Source organism: Salvia miltiorrhiza, chromosome 3 (assembly GCF_028751815.1).
Source record: "Salvia miltiorrhiza cultivar Shanhuang (shh) chromosome 3, IMPLAD_Smil_shh, whole genome shotgun sequence".
In the NCBI taxonomy this organism is placed as follows: Eukaryota; Viridiplantae; Streptophyta; class Magnoliopsida; order Lamiales; family Lamiaceae; genus Salvia; species Salvia miltiorrhiza.
This window is the reverse complement of record NC_080389.1, coordinates 13,416,299-13,432,524: the sequence shown is the minus strand read 5'-3', so window position 1 is coordinate 13,432,524 and position 16,226 is coordinate 13,416,299. Positions and strand designations below refer to the sequence as shown.

General features: G+C 39.2%; 2 long non-coding RNA genes across 2 annotated transcripts; both read right to left on the bottom strand.

Moving 5' to 3' along the window:
* Positions 1-1,856: 1,856 nt before the first annotated feature.
* Positions 1,857-4,602, bottom strand: LOC131017688 (uncharacterized). Its single transcript, XR_009099784.1, has 4 exons — positions 4,390-4,602; positions 4,258-4,297; positions 2,716-2,791; positions 1,857-2,117 (listed from the first exon to the last, which is right to left on the bottom strand). It is a non-coding gene; the product is annotated as an uncharacterized LOC131017688 (long non-coding RNA).
* A 2,365-nt stretch (positions 4,603-6,967) lies between these two features.
* LOC131017687 (uncharacterized) lies at positions 6,968-9,705 on the bottom strand. Its single transcript, XR_009099783.1, has 4 exons — positions 9,480-9,705; positions 9,348-9,387; positions 7,827-7,902; positions 6,968-7,228 (listed from the first exon to the last, which is right to left on the bottom strand). It is a non-coding gene; the product is annotated as an uncharacterized LOC131017687 (long non-coding RNA).
* Between the last annotated feature and the right edge of the window lie 6,521 nt (positions 9,706-16,226).

Sequence of the window (16,226 nt, the reverse complement as noted above, 5' to 3'; positions counted from 1 at the left end):
TTCCATTTCCATTCCCGGGGTTTCCTCCAGTTCCCTCGTTCCACTTTCTTTTTCCTTTACCACCATCTTGAGGTGGTACGAATCCAGACTGTCCCGGAGCTTTCCCTTTTTCCTTTGGTAGCAATGACTCAATGGTGAGAGCCCTGCTCAAAGTTTGTGCGTAGGTGAGACCTCCCTGGCTTGCTAGGGAGATTGATATCTCATGGCGCAGTCCATTCCTAAATTTTTCTGCACGCTTCTCATCAGTGTCCACCAGCGTCGGAGCATATCTTGATAGCTGATTGAAGGCTCTATCGTACTCAGTAACTGTCCCAGCCCTCTGCTTCAGATTCCAGAACTCATTCTGCTTCTTCTGTCTATAGCATCCCGGTATGTACTTCTCGTATAATTCAGTCTTGAAATCTTCCCAAGTGAAATTTTCCCACTGTTCCTCAGTCATTGTGCGCCTCACCGATTCCCACCAGAAGTCAGCTTCGTCCACCAGTTGGTAGGTTGCACAAGTTACTTTGTCTTCGTCATCGCAACGGATGTAGTTAAAGATACGCTCTATGGCCCTAACCCACTTTTCGGCGTCTGTTGGATCGCCCAGCCCGTCAAATGTTGGAGGTTTTTCCTTGCGAAACTTCTCTTCAGCAGTACGATTTGGTGCTACTTGTTGGATTGGCTCTTCAGGGATGAATCCCCTGCCACGTCCGCGACCACGACCACGACCACGTCCTCGTCCCCTACCGCGTCCTCTTGGTGCATCTTCCATTCTGGTTTACGAACGAAAATAACACAAAAGTGAGACTCATTCTGTATGTATGCATACATATATATATACATACATAGATATACTTAAAGTATATTGCTTCTATAGTGTGACTCTATGAAAGGCCAACTCTATGTGGAAACTGATCTATCTGGGTGGAATACTCAAGTGAATCCTTAATCTTATCTCATTGCTTCTACGTTATAACATATCTATGTTAAACGTTTCTATCTTACCAGTCCTTACTTAAATCGATCAAGCGGGGCTATCACGACTAACATTACCAAGACATTCTTGGGTGGTACTCAAACAGTTGTAAGAGGACCCTTCATTCTGATCGTATAGGCAGTGAACCTAAAACGATAACATAAACTCTCTCATTCATTCATTCTCTTTGAAACCTGAAACATGTGGACATTAAAATGCCACAAGAACTTTTCTATTGCCGGAAAGATTCAAAAATCTAACTCGACCATACATCTGGTATTCGTGAAAGGCTCGATAGTCCTAAACACGACTTTAACTCATCTTATCGTTAAGGGCTCGGGTTGTCCCAAACACGATACTGACTTATCTTATCGTTAAGGGCTCGGGTTGTCCCAAACACGATACTGACTTATCTTATCGTTAAGGGCTCGGGTTGTCCCAAACACGATACTTAGCTGGTTATATGAGTCGGAGACTCAAAATAACAATATGAAAGCAATTAGCAATTCATAACTTATAGCATATGGAAAGCGTTAAGCAATTCACATAGCATCATTTACTGAAGCGCGCACTTCTTGAAAACTCTAAAACATTTAATAACCTTGAAACTTTTAAATCGTACCTTTTTCTTGCGGCAGTGTGACGGCGAGCTGAGGTTCAACAACTTTCTTAGAAGTCTAGAGGTACTAATCTAGACTCAACATTAGAAGCTTTTGGTTATCAGAAACATGAAAGAAAACTCATGCTCTGATACCATTCTGTCACACCCCAATTCTTGAAGGAATAAATTATAATCGAGGTACGACTAAAATCATAGAAATAATCAAGGGAAGAACCTTGTGAAATTCAGATAATAGAATAAAAAGGTTGGGCAATGCCCTTTGAATGAAGAAAGATAGAAATCAAGTGATACTAATCAATCAACAACATTCTAAGCCTTAGGATCACAAGTTCGGTTTCATGCTTCCGATAACCAACGTTAAATAACATAGAGCTAGAAGTTGAGAGTTTAAGCTCAATAAAAACATAATTCAGAATTTAACATAAAAGTCTTAAGTTGGAGAAACAAAAGACAAATAAAAGCTAGTGCAATAGCGGAAGACAAAATACGGAGTTGAACCCTAGCCTCAGCTCTGCCCCGTCATCACCAGCCATTAACCTGAAAACATTTGAAAGTAATTTTGGGCTAAGTACTAATGTACTTAGTGGGCTGCAACTTTTAAAGCATTTCATAATCTGAAGAACAGTTTATCCAATCTTACTGACATGACATAGAAGGTTTTAAAGAGAAAATAACTTCTATGCATGTTAAAACATTTTCATATATATATGTATACTTAATTATTTTGCGCGCGTTTGCACACTCCATTCTGTTACTCGCTGTGATCCCGGACCTCTAGCCACCGACGGATCTCTATCTCCCGCTGACTTGAACTGAGGGCGTAACCCAACCAAGTATAATAAACCTCGGAAATTAATCCAGACAGGCCTATCATTTCTATGCTCCGGAACACATCCCGTCGAGCACCCTTATAACGCCTCTGGTTAGTGCCCGATGGAGATCAACCCACCGAGTCAGCTAACAAGTGTACACAATTCTCAAACAACGTGTTAGGTCATAAGAGAACCTCAATTGATTAACTGTACGAGCATTAAACATGGTAGAGTGCACAAAAATATTTTATTGGATAAACAGTTTATATTTCACGAATATTTAAGCTCAATAGCTAAATCATACATTTGAAAAATAAGCCCACCTGTATAGGCAATGCCTGTCGTTTAACGTTATCTCTGAATCGGAATAGCAGTGCTAATCCTCCTGATGCTCAAAGCCTACAAGAAATCTATTCTCAATAGGTCTCCTTGAATTCTAATCTTAAGTCATGGTGTAGTGCTTAATATTCTATGATTCACTTAGCCGGGTTTTCAAAATTTAATGAATAAATAATTGAAAATATTTCTCTTGAGTTAAGAACACCAACAATATTCTTACTCATCTTTTTTAATAATTGGAATTATAAATAAAACCAATTAAATCATAAATATTCTTATTGCAAAATATAATGCAAATCTTATCATGCTTAGCATATAATAAGAAATTTTCTTAAATATGCACATAATAATAATATAATATTATTATGCAAATTAAAATAATTAATCAAACTTAATAAGTCTAATTAATTAAATAGTGTAGTCCATTTTAAATAAAGAAAACTGCACAGCCCAATTAAATAGATTAATAAAGGCCCAACAGATTTAATAAAAACCGGCCCAAATGATAAATAAAATAAAACAAAATTCGGCCCAACACTTGGCCCAACACTCAAAATAAATCGGCCCAACCCCTAACCCAAACCTAAAGCCCAACATCCCATTTCTCCACCTTCCTAATCTTCACGCTGCGCCCCCATCCCAATTCACTCTCTCCCTCTCTTTTCTCTCTCTCTCTCTCGGACGATCTTGTCCGCCGCGGACGCTCGCCGGAGGAGCAGCGGCGAGAAGCCGCGCCATCCTCGGCTCTCACACACACACACACCCATGAAATCCGCTCGTCCATCATCTAAATCCGCCGCTGCCGGAACTCATCGGAGCAAGCGGCCACAGTAACTAACTCTTCGGTTCTCCCTTCTCTCGCCCTCGTCTCTCGATCTCTCTTTCTTCGCACTGAAACAACCCGACAGCCCCCAACTCTGTCTTCCTCCTTGGCAACGGCGAGGCGCCGCCGCCTCCCTCGGCCTCTCTCTCTAAAATTCCCGGCGAGTCCAGCCACCGCCTCCACGACACACCACTCTCTCTCATTCCCTTTCCAAACTCAGTCCGGCGAACAGAAATGAAGCTGCCGCCGACCGTACCTTACTGAAACCGGCAGAAAACAGCCTCCAAGGCTGCCTCCGTCTCTCTCTCTCTCCTGTCTCCGGCTGCCGTCGCCCGTAGATCAGGTGACACCGACTTCGACTCTCGCTCAACACAACCCTCTCCTTGACTCGACTCGACTCAGCAAGAAACACAACACTCACTCAACAAGCTAGAAGCAAGAACTGAGACATGGAGAAACCAAGCTTCAAAAAGTCGTCCTCCTCTACTTCTTCTTTTATAAATCATGCTCTGATGTATGAATATATATATATATATATATATATATATATATATACAGATTGTATGCTTATGATTATGAATGTCATTTTAATGAAATGTTTGAAATGCGTTGCTGGGTATATATCAAATTGTATATAGCTTTGAACAAGCTTGCAGCTTGAAGTTCGATTTATGAGCAGAGGTAAAAGAAATCAAATGGCTACCTTGTGAGAAATTTCAGTGAGTGTTGATCCTGTTTGTTTGCTGGAAAAGAAGGTTCATAGATATGAATACCATTTAAATGAAGGCTCTTATTCATAGGGAAGAATGTAAAGAAACTGATTTAGAAATCTTACTTGTGTGCTGGATTCTGTCGAAATGATCTTGGTGAGCAAATGAAAATTTTCAGAATGAGTGAAGTGATAGGGATGTCCGTGTGGTATAGCTGAACTTCTGTGGGTGTAGCTCTGCACTTAGTTCCTTGGTATGTAGGAGAAATGGTGAGTGGAAGGGAATGGGTATTATGGCTAAAGTTTATTTTGGTGGGGGGCAAAGTATCGTGTGAAGTGTGAGTGGGGAGAGTGGAAAGTGTGAGTGGGGAGAGTGGGTGGAAATGGTGGGTAGGTGTAGATAAAAAAAATATCTTTCGGGTTGTATTATGAAAACTGTAATAATCGCTCAGTATTCGCTAAATAAATATCTCGTAAAAAAAAAAAAATATCTCGTGAAAAATACTTGAATGCTAAATTAAATAAATATGCAATGCATATAAATTTAATAACTAAATTTACAAATATTTTGTAAATCATTTTTGTTGGAATTAAAAAATAAATTAAATTTTTTTTTATATCCGGCGTGAATCATCTTACTTCTAAATTCGAAAATAAATTCTAAATTTAACTCGGAGAAACGGGGTATTACAATGCATTTCTACATGGCTGAACATGTATTCCTACATGGCTGAGCAAGTATAATCAAACATGAAATAAGTGCATATAAAAACATACATGAATATAACCACAAGCATATAATCCCTCACCTTAAAGTCGAAACTAATAAATCGAATTCGTAATGAGGTCTTTAATCGCACCGCTCCTAATTGAATAAATACAATGTTTCAATAAAAATCCTACAATAACTTAAACTAAAATCCTATAAACGAATCTATATAAATAAAATCGTATATATACAAAAAGAATTATAACTTGTTAAGAGGAACCTTTAGAAAATAAAAAAAATAAATAAATAAAACACTTCCTCACTTTAAATCTACAACCAGACGACATATGCTAGTTAGTACTAATCAAACTAACTTAAATATACTTGAGTAAATATATAATTTAAGCTGACATCATCTTTGCCAAAGGAATTAAATAATAACAAGCACTAATTAAACTATATATAAAAAGGGTAGATTAAAATTTTCTTTTTATGAGAAACATTACAGAAGAAAGAGAAATAAAAGCACGAAGTCTAATTACTAAATTGATTTCAAAAGCTTGACTAAAACAAGATCAGAAATTCATTGCGTAAGAAAAAGAAGAAGGTATGTACCGATTTCAAATTTGGCTTCGAGTTCTACATGCGTGTTGTAGGGTTTGAAAATAGATCTTATATTTATACCAGTTTTCAAAGAGCTTTTGATAAATATAAAAATTATATTTTATGTATATCTCCTACTAGGATAAAGAATAAAGATGGTAAAAGAGTTTTAATTTTAATAGGAATCAAATTTATAATAATAATAATAATAATAATAATAATAATAATAATAATAATAATAATAATAATAATAATAATAATAATAATTTAGATAAAATTAATGGTGCATATCTATATGTATCATGTAATTATCTAAAAAAAATAATAAGCTACTAATAATTAAACTTATATAATAAATCTAAATATTTGGGATGTTACAACCTATCCCACTTAAAAATAATTTCGTCCTCGAAATTTCTAATCATACTTCATTCGTGTCATCTAAAAAATTTCACAATTACAACTATTTCTAACGAAGCTAAAACATAATAGTACTAGAACATAAAGGCATCACAAAAAATATGTCATGTAAAACATCATAACGGCCATATACTTAAAGAATTAAAACACATACCTTGGAGTCGATGCAGCCCATGAGTTTCGAATGACTAGGCTTACTTAATCTTTTGAAAGCATTTTTTTTACACGAGTCTACAGGAACGTAGACCCGCTCTGATACCACTATGTAACACCCCAATTTTCATAAACTTTTTAATCTAAAAACTTTGAAGAACTAATAGTTAAAATAAAATTTCTTGAATTATAAAAGTTTAAAACCAATTTAAAATTTACTTGCCAATACTAAAGTAGTATCATGAAATAAAAATAAATAAAACGATAAACTAAAACTTAACAAATTCTACTATAATGTTCAATATAAAATCCTTATCCCTAGTCATTCTCGACTTCCATGGCCACCTCGACTCCAGAACCTGCAAAACTGAAAAGATAAGGGGTGAGCATATTGAAAAATATACTCAGTGAGAAACCATGCAAATATTCACATATGCTTAAACATGCAAATAATTCACATTGTCATACACATATACTGAAAAACTGATGGGCGAACTGAGAGCCCCTGAACATGTATTTCAACATGGCTAAATTTCTGAACATGTATTTCAACATGGCTGAATTTCTGAACATGTATTTCTACATGGCTGAACATGTATTTCAACATGGCTGATTTTCTGAACATGTATTTCTACATGGCTGAACATGTATTTCAACATGGCTGATATTCTGAACATGCATGTCACACCCCAATTCTTGAAGGAATAAATTATAATCGAGGTACGACTAAAATCATAGAAATAATCAAGGGAAGAACCTTGTGAAATTCAGATAATAGAATAAAAAGGTTGGGCAATGCCCTTTGAATGAAGAAAGATAGAAATCAAGTGATACTAATCAATCAACAACATTCTAAGCCTTAGGATCACAAGTTCGGTTTCATGCTTCCGATAACCAACGTTAAATAACATAGAGCTAGAAGTTGAGAGTTTAAGCTCAATAAAAACATAATTCAGAATTTAACATAAAAGTCTTAAGTTGGAGAAACAAAAGACAAATAAAAGCTAGTGCAATAGCGGAAGACAAAATACGGAGTTGAACCCTAGCCTCAGCTCTGCCCCGTCATCACCAGCCATTAACCTGAAAACATTTGAAAGTAATTTTGGGCTAAGTACTAATGTACTTAGTGGGCTGCAACTTTTAAAGCATTTCATAATCTAAAGAACAGTTTATCCAATCTTACTGACATGACATAGAAGGTTTTAAAGAGAAAATAACTTCTATGCATGTTAAAACATTTTCATATATATATGTATACTTAATTATTTTGCGCGCGTTTGCACACTCCATTCTGTTACTCGCTGTGATCCCGGACCTCTAGCCACCGACGGATCTCTATCTCCCGCTGACTTGAACTGAGGGCGTAACCCAGCCAAGTATAATAAACCTCGGAAATTAATCCAGACAGGCCTATCATTTCTATGCTCCGGAACACATCCCGTCGAGCACCCTTATAACGCCTCTGGTTAGTGCCCGATGGAGATCAACCCACCGAGTCAGCTAACAAGTGTACACAATTCTCAAACAACGTGTTAGGTCATAAGAGAACCTCAATTGATTAACTGTACGAGCATTAAACATGGTAGAGTGCACAAAAATATTTTATTGGATAAACAGTTTATATTTCACGAATATTTAAGCTCAATAGCTAAATCATACATTTGAAAAATAAGCCCACCTGTATAGGCAATGCCTGTCGTTTAACGTTATCTCTGAATCGGAATAGCAGTGCTAATCCTCCTGATGCTCAAAGCCTACAAGAAATCTATTCTCAATAGGTCTCCTTGAATTCTAATCTTAAGTCATGGTGTAGTGCTTAATATTCTATGATTCACTTAGCCGGGTTTTCAAAATTTAATGAATAAATAATTGAAAATATTTCTCTTGAGTTAAGAACACCAACAATATTCTTACTCATCTTTTTTAATAATTGGAATTATAAATAAAACCAATTAAATCATAAATATTCTTATTGCAAAATATAATGCAAATCTTATCATGCTTAGCATATAATAAGAAATTTTCTTAAATATGCACATAATAATAATATAATATTATTATGCAAATTAAAATAATTAATCAAACTTAATAAGTCTAATTAATTAAATAGTGTAGTCCATTTTAAATAAAGAAAACTGCACAGCCCAATTAAATAGATTAATAAAGGCCCAACAGATTTAATAAAAACCGGCCCAAATGATAAATAAAATAAAACAAAATTCGGCCCAACACTTGGCCCAACACTCAAAATAAATCGGCCCAACCCCTAACCCAAACCTAAAGCCCAACATCCCATTTCTCCACCTTCCTAATCTTCACGCTGCGCCCCCATCCCAATTCACTCTCTCCCTCTCTTTTCTCTCTCTCTCTCTCGGACGATCTTGTCCGCCGCGGACGCTCGCCGGAGGAGCAGCGGCGAGAAGCCGCGCCATCCTCGGCTCTCACACACACACACACCCATGAAATCCGCTCGTCCATCATCTAAATCCGCCGCTGCCGGAACTCATCGGAGCAAGCGGCCACAGTAACTAACTCTTCGGTTCTCCCTTCTCTCGCCCTCGTCTCTCGATCTCTCTTTCTTCGCACTGAAACAACCCGACAGCCCCCAACTCTGTCTTTCTCCTTGGCAACGGCGAGGCGCCGCCGCCTCCCTCGGCCTCTCTCTCTCAAATTCCCGGCGAGTCCAGCCACCGCCTCCACGACACACCACTCTCTCTCATTCCCTTTCCAAACTCAGTCCGGCGAACAGAAATGAAGCTGCCGCCGACCGTACCTTACTGAAACCGGTAGAAAACAGCCTCCAAGGCTGCCTCCGTCTCTCTCTCTCTCCTGTCTCCGGCTGCCGTCGCCCGTAGATCAGGTGACACCGACTTCGACTCTCGCTCAACACAACCCTCTCCTTGACTCGACTCAGCAAGAAACACAACACTCACTCAACAAGCTAGAAGCAAGAACTGAGACATGGAGAAACCAAGCTTCAAAAAGTCGTCCTCCTCTACTTCTTCTTTTATAAATCATGCTCTGATGTATGAATATATATATATATATATACAGATTGTATGCTTATGATTATGAATGTCATTTTAATGAAATGTTTGAAATGCGTTGCTGGGTATATATCAAATTGTATATAGCTTTGAACAAGCTTGCAGCTTGAAGTTCGATTTATGAGCAGAGGTAAAAGAAATCAAATGGCTACCTTGTGAGAAATTTCAGTGAGTGTTGATCCTGTTTGTTTGCTGGAAAAGAAGGTTCATAGATATGAATACCATTTAAATGAAGGCTCTTATTCATAGGGAAGAATGTAAAGAAACTGATTTAGAAATCTTACTTGTGTGCTGGATTCTGTCGAAATGATCTTGGTGAGCAAATGAAAATTTTCAGAATGAGTGAAGTGATAGGGATGTCCGTGTGGTATAGCTGAACTTCTGTGGGTGTAGCTCTGCACTTAGTTCCTTGGTATGTAGGAGAAATGGTGAGTGGAAGGGAATGGGTATTATGGCTAAAGTTTATTTTGGTGGGGGGCAAAGTATCGTGTGAAGTGTGAGTGGGGAGAGTGGAAAGTGTGAGTGGGGAGAGTGGGTGGAAATGGTGGGTAGGTGTAGATAAAAAAAATATCTTTCGGGTTGTATTATGAAAACTGTAATAATCGCTCAGTATTCGCTAAATAAATATCTCGTAAAAAAAAAAAATATCTCGTGAAAAATACTTGAATGCTAAATTAAATAAATATGCAATGCATATAAATTTAATAACTAAATTTACAAATATTTTTGTAAATCATTTTTGTTGGAATTAAAAAATAAATTAAATTTTTTTTTTATATCCGGCGTGAATCATCTTACTTCTAAATTCGAAAATAAATTCTAAATTTAACTCGGAGAAACGGGGTATTACATCCCTCCCTCCTTAAAAAAATTTCGTCCCCGAAATTACATACCTTGATAATCTAACTGGGGATACTTGACTTTCATTGAATCTTCAAGTTCCCATGTGGCCTCTTCCATCCCGTGATGGTTCCACTTCACTTTAACAAGAACGATGTTCTTGTTACGTAAAACTTGAACCTTGCGATCAAGTATCTGGACTGGTTTCTCTTCATAACTTAAGTCATGGGCTAGGACCACTTCATCATGCTTAATCACGTGTTTTGGATCAAACACATACTTTCTTAACTGAGAGACATGAAACACATTGTGCACGTCTCCAATACTGGGCGGCAATGCCAACCTATAGGCTACAGGGCCTATCTTATCTAGGATTTCAAAAGGTCCTATAAAACGGGGTCGTAACTTGCCCCTCTTTCCGAAACGTATAACTCCCTTTGAGGGAGAAACTTTGAGGAAAACTCGATCCCCAACATTGAATTCTAACTCCGATCGGCGTTTATCGGCATAAGACTTTTGTCTATCTTGAGCTTCTTTGATTCTTTGCTTGATGTGGTCGACCTTCTCAACCATCTGTTGGACCAGTTCAGGACCTAACAACTTTCTCTCGCCCACTTCATCCCAGTAAAGTGGCGATCGACATTTTCGGCCATACAAAGCCTCATATGGAGCCATTCCAATTGTTGCCTGATAACTGTTGTTATAAGCAAATTCTACAAGAGGTAACAAATCCTCCCAACTTCCACCTTTGTCTGCGACAATCGTTCGCAGCATATCTTCTAGGATCTGAATCGTTCTTTCTGACTGCCCGTCAGTCTGAGGGTGGTATGCTGTGCTGAAATTCAGCTGAGTGCCCATTGCTTCTTGTAAACTTTTCCAGAAACGCGATGTGAATCTGGTGTCACGATCTGATGTGATAGATACAGGTACACCATGAAGGCGTACTATCTCTCTGACATATAACTTTGCAAGTTTCTCCAATCCAAAAGTCATTTGAATTGGCAGAAAGTGCGCTGACTTTGATAATCGGTCCACTATGACCCAAATAGCAGTGTTTCCACGTGCTGACCTCGGTAGGCTCACTACGAAGTCCATGTTAATGTGCTCCCACTTCCATTCAGGGATAGGTAGTGGTTGCAGCATTCCATACGGCCTCTGATGCACGGCCTTCACTTGTTGACAAGCGAGACATCGCTCTACAAACAACGCTACATCTCTTTTCATTCCTTTCCACCAGAAAATTTTCTTCAAATCTTGGTACATCTTTGTGCTGCCTGGATGTGCAGTGTAAGGAGTATCATGAGCCTCGCTCATAATCTCGTTCTTTAATTCTTCTTTGTGTGGTACACACAATCTTTCACCAACCATAAGTGCATTATCCTTTGCTTCAGTGAATCCTTTCGTTTCATTCGTTCTTGCAGCTAGACGCATCTTCTCCAAGAACCAATCTTCTCTTTGTGCTTGCACAATTCTTTCCCTCAAATCAGGTTTAGCTATCAATGCAGCAACACAACCCGATACTGTGTCTGGAGGATGAACAATTTCCAAACTGAGTGAGGCGAATTCACGAATCAGTTCCTTCTGCTGGGTGATGAAATACCCTAGCTTAGCCTTCGTCTTTCGACTTAGGGCGTCAGCTACTACATTCGCTTTTCCTGGATGATAACTGATGGTGCAATCGTAATCCTTTACTAATTCGAGCCATCTTCGTTGTCTCATGTTCAAATCCTTTTGCTCGAAGAAGTATTTCAAACTCTTATGATCTGTAAAGATCTCACACTTAACTCCATAGAGATAGTGTCTCCAAATCTTCAGCGCGTGCACGACGGCTGCTAGTTCTAAATCATGAGTCGGGTACTTCAGCTCATGGGGCTTCAATTGACGAGACGCGTATGCTATCACTTTCTGATTTTGCATTAACACGCAACCCAATCCTAGTTTTGAGGCATCAGTATACACCACGAATTCTTCATTCTCTTCTGGTATTGCTAACACTGGTGCAGTAGTCAGCCTAGTCTTAAGCTCCTTAAAACTTTGTTCGCATGCTTCAGACCAAACGTATTTAGTCCCCTTTTTCAAAAGCTGAGTCATTGGCCTAGCCAATTTCGAGAATCCTTCGATGAATCTTCTGTAGTATCCTGCTAGACCGAGGAAACTCCTGATCTCATTGACATTTGATGGTGCCTTCCATTCCTTGACTGCTTCGACCTTGGCGGGGTCTACTTTGATTCCTTCAGTCGACACGATGTGACCGAGAAACATCACTTCTCTCAACCAAAACTCGCATTTGCTGAATTTAGCAAACAATTTCTCATTACGCAGGGTTTCGAGTACGATGCGCAAGTGCTCCTCGTGTTGTTCTTCAGTCTTAGAGTAGATGAGAATGTCGTCAATAAACACTAAGACAAAACTATCGAGATATTGATGGAACACTCGGTTCATCAAATCCATGAAAACGGCTGGGGCATTCGTTAATCCAAAGGGCATCACTGTGAACTCGTAATGTCCGTAACGCGTTCGAAATGCTGTCTTTGGAATGTGTTCTCTTTTCATCTTGAGTTGATGGTAACCAGATCTTAGATCAATCTTGGAAAACACACCGGCTCCTTTCAACTGATCAAACAAGTCGTCTATCCTTGGAAGAGGATATCTATTCTTTATCGTGAGCTTGTTTAATTCTCTATAATCGATACACATCCTTAGTGAACCATCTTTCTTCTTGACGAATAAGACTGGTGCTCCCCACGGTGACACGCTAGGCTGTATGAAACCTAGATCCAACAGTTCTTGTAGTTGCACTTTCAATTCTTGTAACTCTGGCGGGGCCATTCTATATGGTGCCTTTGACACTGGTGCTGCCCCGGGTTCTAGATCAATCGTGAATTCTAGTTGTCTGTTCGGTGGCAAACCGGGCAATTCTTTAGGAAAAACATCTTTGAATTCTCGCACCACTGGAACCTCTTCGATCTTTTTATCTGCTTCACATTCTCCTGTCAAACTGACTAGGAAAGTCTGACATTCTCCCGTTCTCATTATCTTTGTGGCCTTCATCGCCGAAATCACTGGTACTCTTCCTCCCATTCTTATGCCATGAAAACTTGCCTTCTCCTTTCCAGCGGATTGGAAAGAGATCTTTCTCTCGCTACACAGTATCGTGGCACCGACTTGAGTAAGCCAGTCCATCCCTAGGATTATGTCAAACTCTATCATAGTGATGACATACAAATCTGCCTTAAATGTTTCAGCACCTATGTTCAGCTCTAAGTTCGAGATAATGTCCTTAGCAGCCAATCTTCCACCACCAGGGGTGCTAACTTCTAAAGTTGTCTCAGCCAATTGTGGAGTCAATTCTAATCTCTTACAAGCAGCATGTGAAATGAAAGAGTGGGACGCTCCAGTATCAAACAAAGCTATAATCGGCACGTCAAAAACATTAATCATACCTGCCAAGTTTCCTTGGTTTCCCGCTGCTTGTTTTTGGTTAAGGGCATAGGCCCTAGCATTCTGTGGTTGTCCCCGTTGTCCTCCAGGGCCCTGATTTTGTCGCTGTTGATTTCTGGGGTTTTGCTGTTGAGGTGCTCCTCCGTTCTTCTTCGGACATACTGAAGCATAGTGCCCAGTTTCCCCACATCTATAGCATATATTCATTCCTTTCAGGCATTCCCCTGAATGAGGTCGCTGACACTTTGGGCAGAGTGGTCGTCCCATTGCTTGCGGCTGTTGATTCTGACGTTGATTCTGATTTTGGTTAGCAACCCACGGCTTCTTTCCATTTCCATTCCCGGGGTTTCCTCCAGTTCCCTCGTTCCACTTTCTTTTTCCTTTACCACCATCTTGAGGTGGTACGAATCCAGACTGTCCCGGAGCTTTCCCTTTTTCCTTTGGTAGCAATGACTCAATGGTGAGAGCCCTGCTCAAAGTTTGTGCGTAGGTGAGACCTCCCTGGCTTGCTAGGGAGATTGATATCTCATGGCGCAGTCCATTCCTAAATTTTTCTGCACGCTTCTCATCAGTGTCCACCAGCGTCGGAGCATATCTTGATAGCTGATTGAAGGCTCTATCGTACTCAGTAACTGTCCCAGCCCTCTGCTTCAGATTCCAGAACTCATTCTGCTTCTTCTGTCTATAGCATCCCGGTATGTACTTCTCGTATAATTCAGTCTTGAAATCTTCCCAAGTGAAATTTTCCCACTGTTCCTCAGTCATTGTGCGCCTCACCGATTCCCACCAGAAGTCGGCTTCGTCCACCAGTTGGTAGGTTGCACAAGTTACTTTGTCTTCGTCATCGCAACGGATGTAGTTAAAGATACGCTCTATGGCCCTAACCCACTTTTCGGCGTCTGTTGGATCGCCCAGCCCGTCAAATGTTGGAGGTTTTTCCTTGCGAAACTTCTCTTCAGCAGTACGATTTGGTGCTACTTGTTGGATTGGCTCTTCAGGGATGAATCCCCTGCCACGTCCGCGACCACGACCACGACCACGTCCTCGTCCCCTACCGCGTCCTCTTGGTGCATCTTCCATTCTGGTTTACGAACGAAAATAACACAAAAGTGAGACTCATTCTGTATGTATGCATACATATATATATACATACATAGATATACTTAAAGTATATTGCTTCTATAGTGTGACTCTATGAAAGGCCAACTCTATGTGGAAACTGATCTATCTGGGTGGAATACTCAAGTGAATCCTTAATCTTATCTCATTGCTTCTACGTTATAACATATCTATGTTAAACGTTTCTATCTTACCAGTCCTTACTTAAATCGATCAAGCGGGGCTATCACGACTAACATTACCAAGACATTCTTGGGTGGTACTCAAACAGTTGTAAGAGGACCCTTCATTCTGATCGTATAGGCAGTGAACCTAAAACGATAACATAAACTCTCTCATTCATTCATTCTCTTTGAAACCTGAAACATGTGGACATTAAAATGCCACAAGAACTTTTCTATTGCCGGAAAGATTCAAAAATCTAACTCGACCATACATCTGGTATTCGTGAAAGGCTCGATAGTCCTAAACACGACTTTAACTCATCTTATCGTTAAGGGCTCGGGTTGTCCCAAACACGATACTGACTTATCTTATCGTTAAGGGCTCGGGTTGTCCCAAACACGATACTGACTTATCTTATCGTTAAGGGCTCGGGTTGTCCCAAACACGATACTTAGCTGGTTATATGAGTCGGAGACTCAAAATAACAATATGAAAGCAATTAGCAATTCATAACTTATAGCATATGGAAAGCGTTAAGCAATTCACATAGCATCATTTACTGAAGCGCGCACTTCTTGAAAACTCTAAAACATTTAATAACCTTGAAACTTTTAAATCGTACCTTTTTCTTGCGGCAGTGTGACGGCGAGCTGAGGTTCAACAACTTTCTTAGAAGTCTAGAGGTACTAATCTAGACTCAACATTAGAAGCTTTTGGTTATCAGAAACATGAAAGAAAACTCATGCTCTGATACCATTCTGTCACACCCCAATTCTTGAAGGAATAAATTATAATCGAGGTACGACTAAAATCATAGAAATAATCAAGGGAAGAACCTTGTGAAATTCAGATAATAGAATAAAAAGGTTGGGCAATGCCCTTTGAATGAAGAAAGATAGAAATCAAGTGATACTAATCAATCAACAACATTCTAAGCCTTAGGATCACAAGTTCGGTTTCATGCTTCCGATAACCAACGTTAAATAACATAGAGCTAGAAGTTGAGAGTTTAAGCTCAATAAAAACATAATTCAGAATTTAACATAAAAGTCTTAAGTTGGAGAAACAAAAGACAAATAAAAGCTAGTGCAATAGCGGAAGACAAAATACGGAGTTGAACCCTAGCCTCAGCTCTGCCCCGTCATACCAGCCATTAACCTGAAAACATTTGAAAGTAATTTTGGGCTAAGTACTAATGTACTTAGTGGGCTGCAACTTTTAAAGCATTTCATAATCTGAAGAACAGTTTATCCAATCTTACTGACATGACATAGAAGGTTTTAAAGAGAAAATAACTTCTATGCATGTTAAAACATTTTCATATATATATGTATACTTAATTATTTTGCGCGCGTTTGCACACTCCATTCTGTTACTCGCTGTGATCCCGGACCTCTAGCCACCGACGGATCTCTATCTCCCGCTGACTTGAACTGAGGGCGTAACCCAACCAAGTATAATAAACC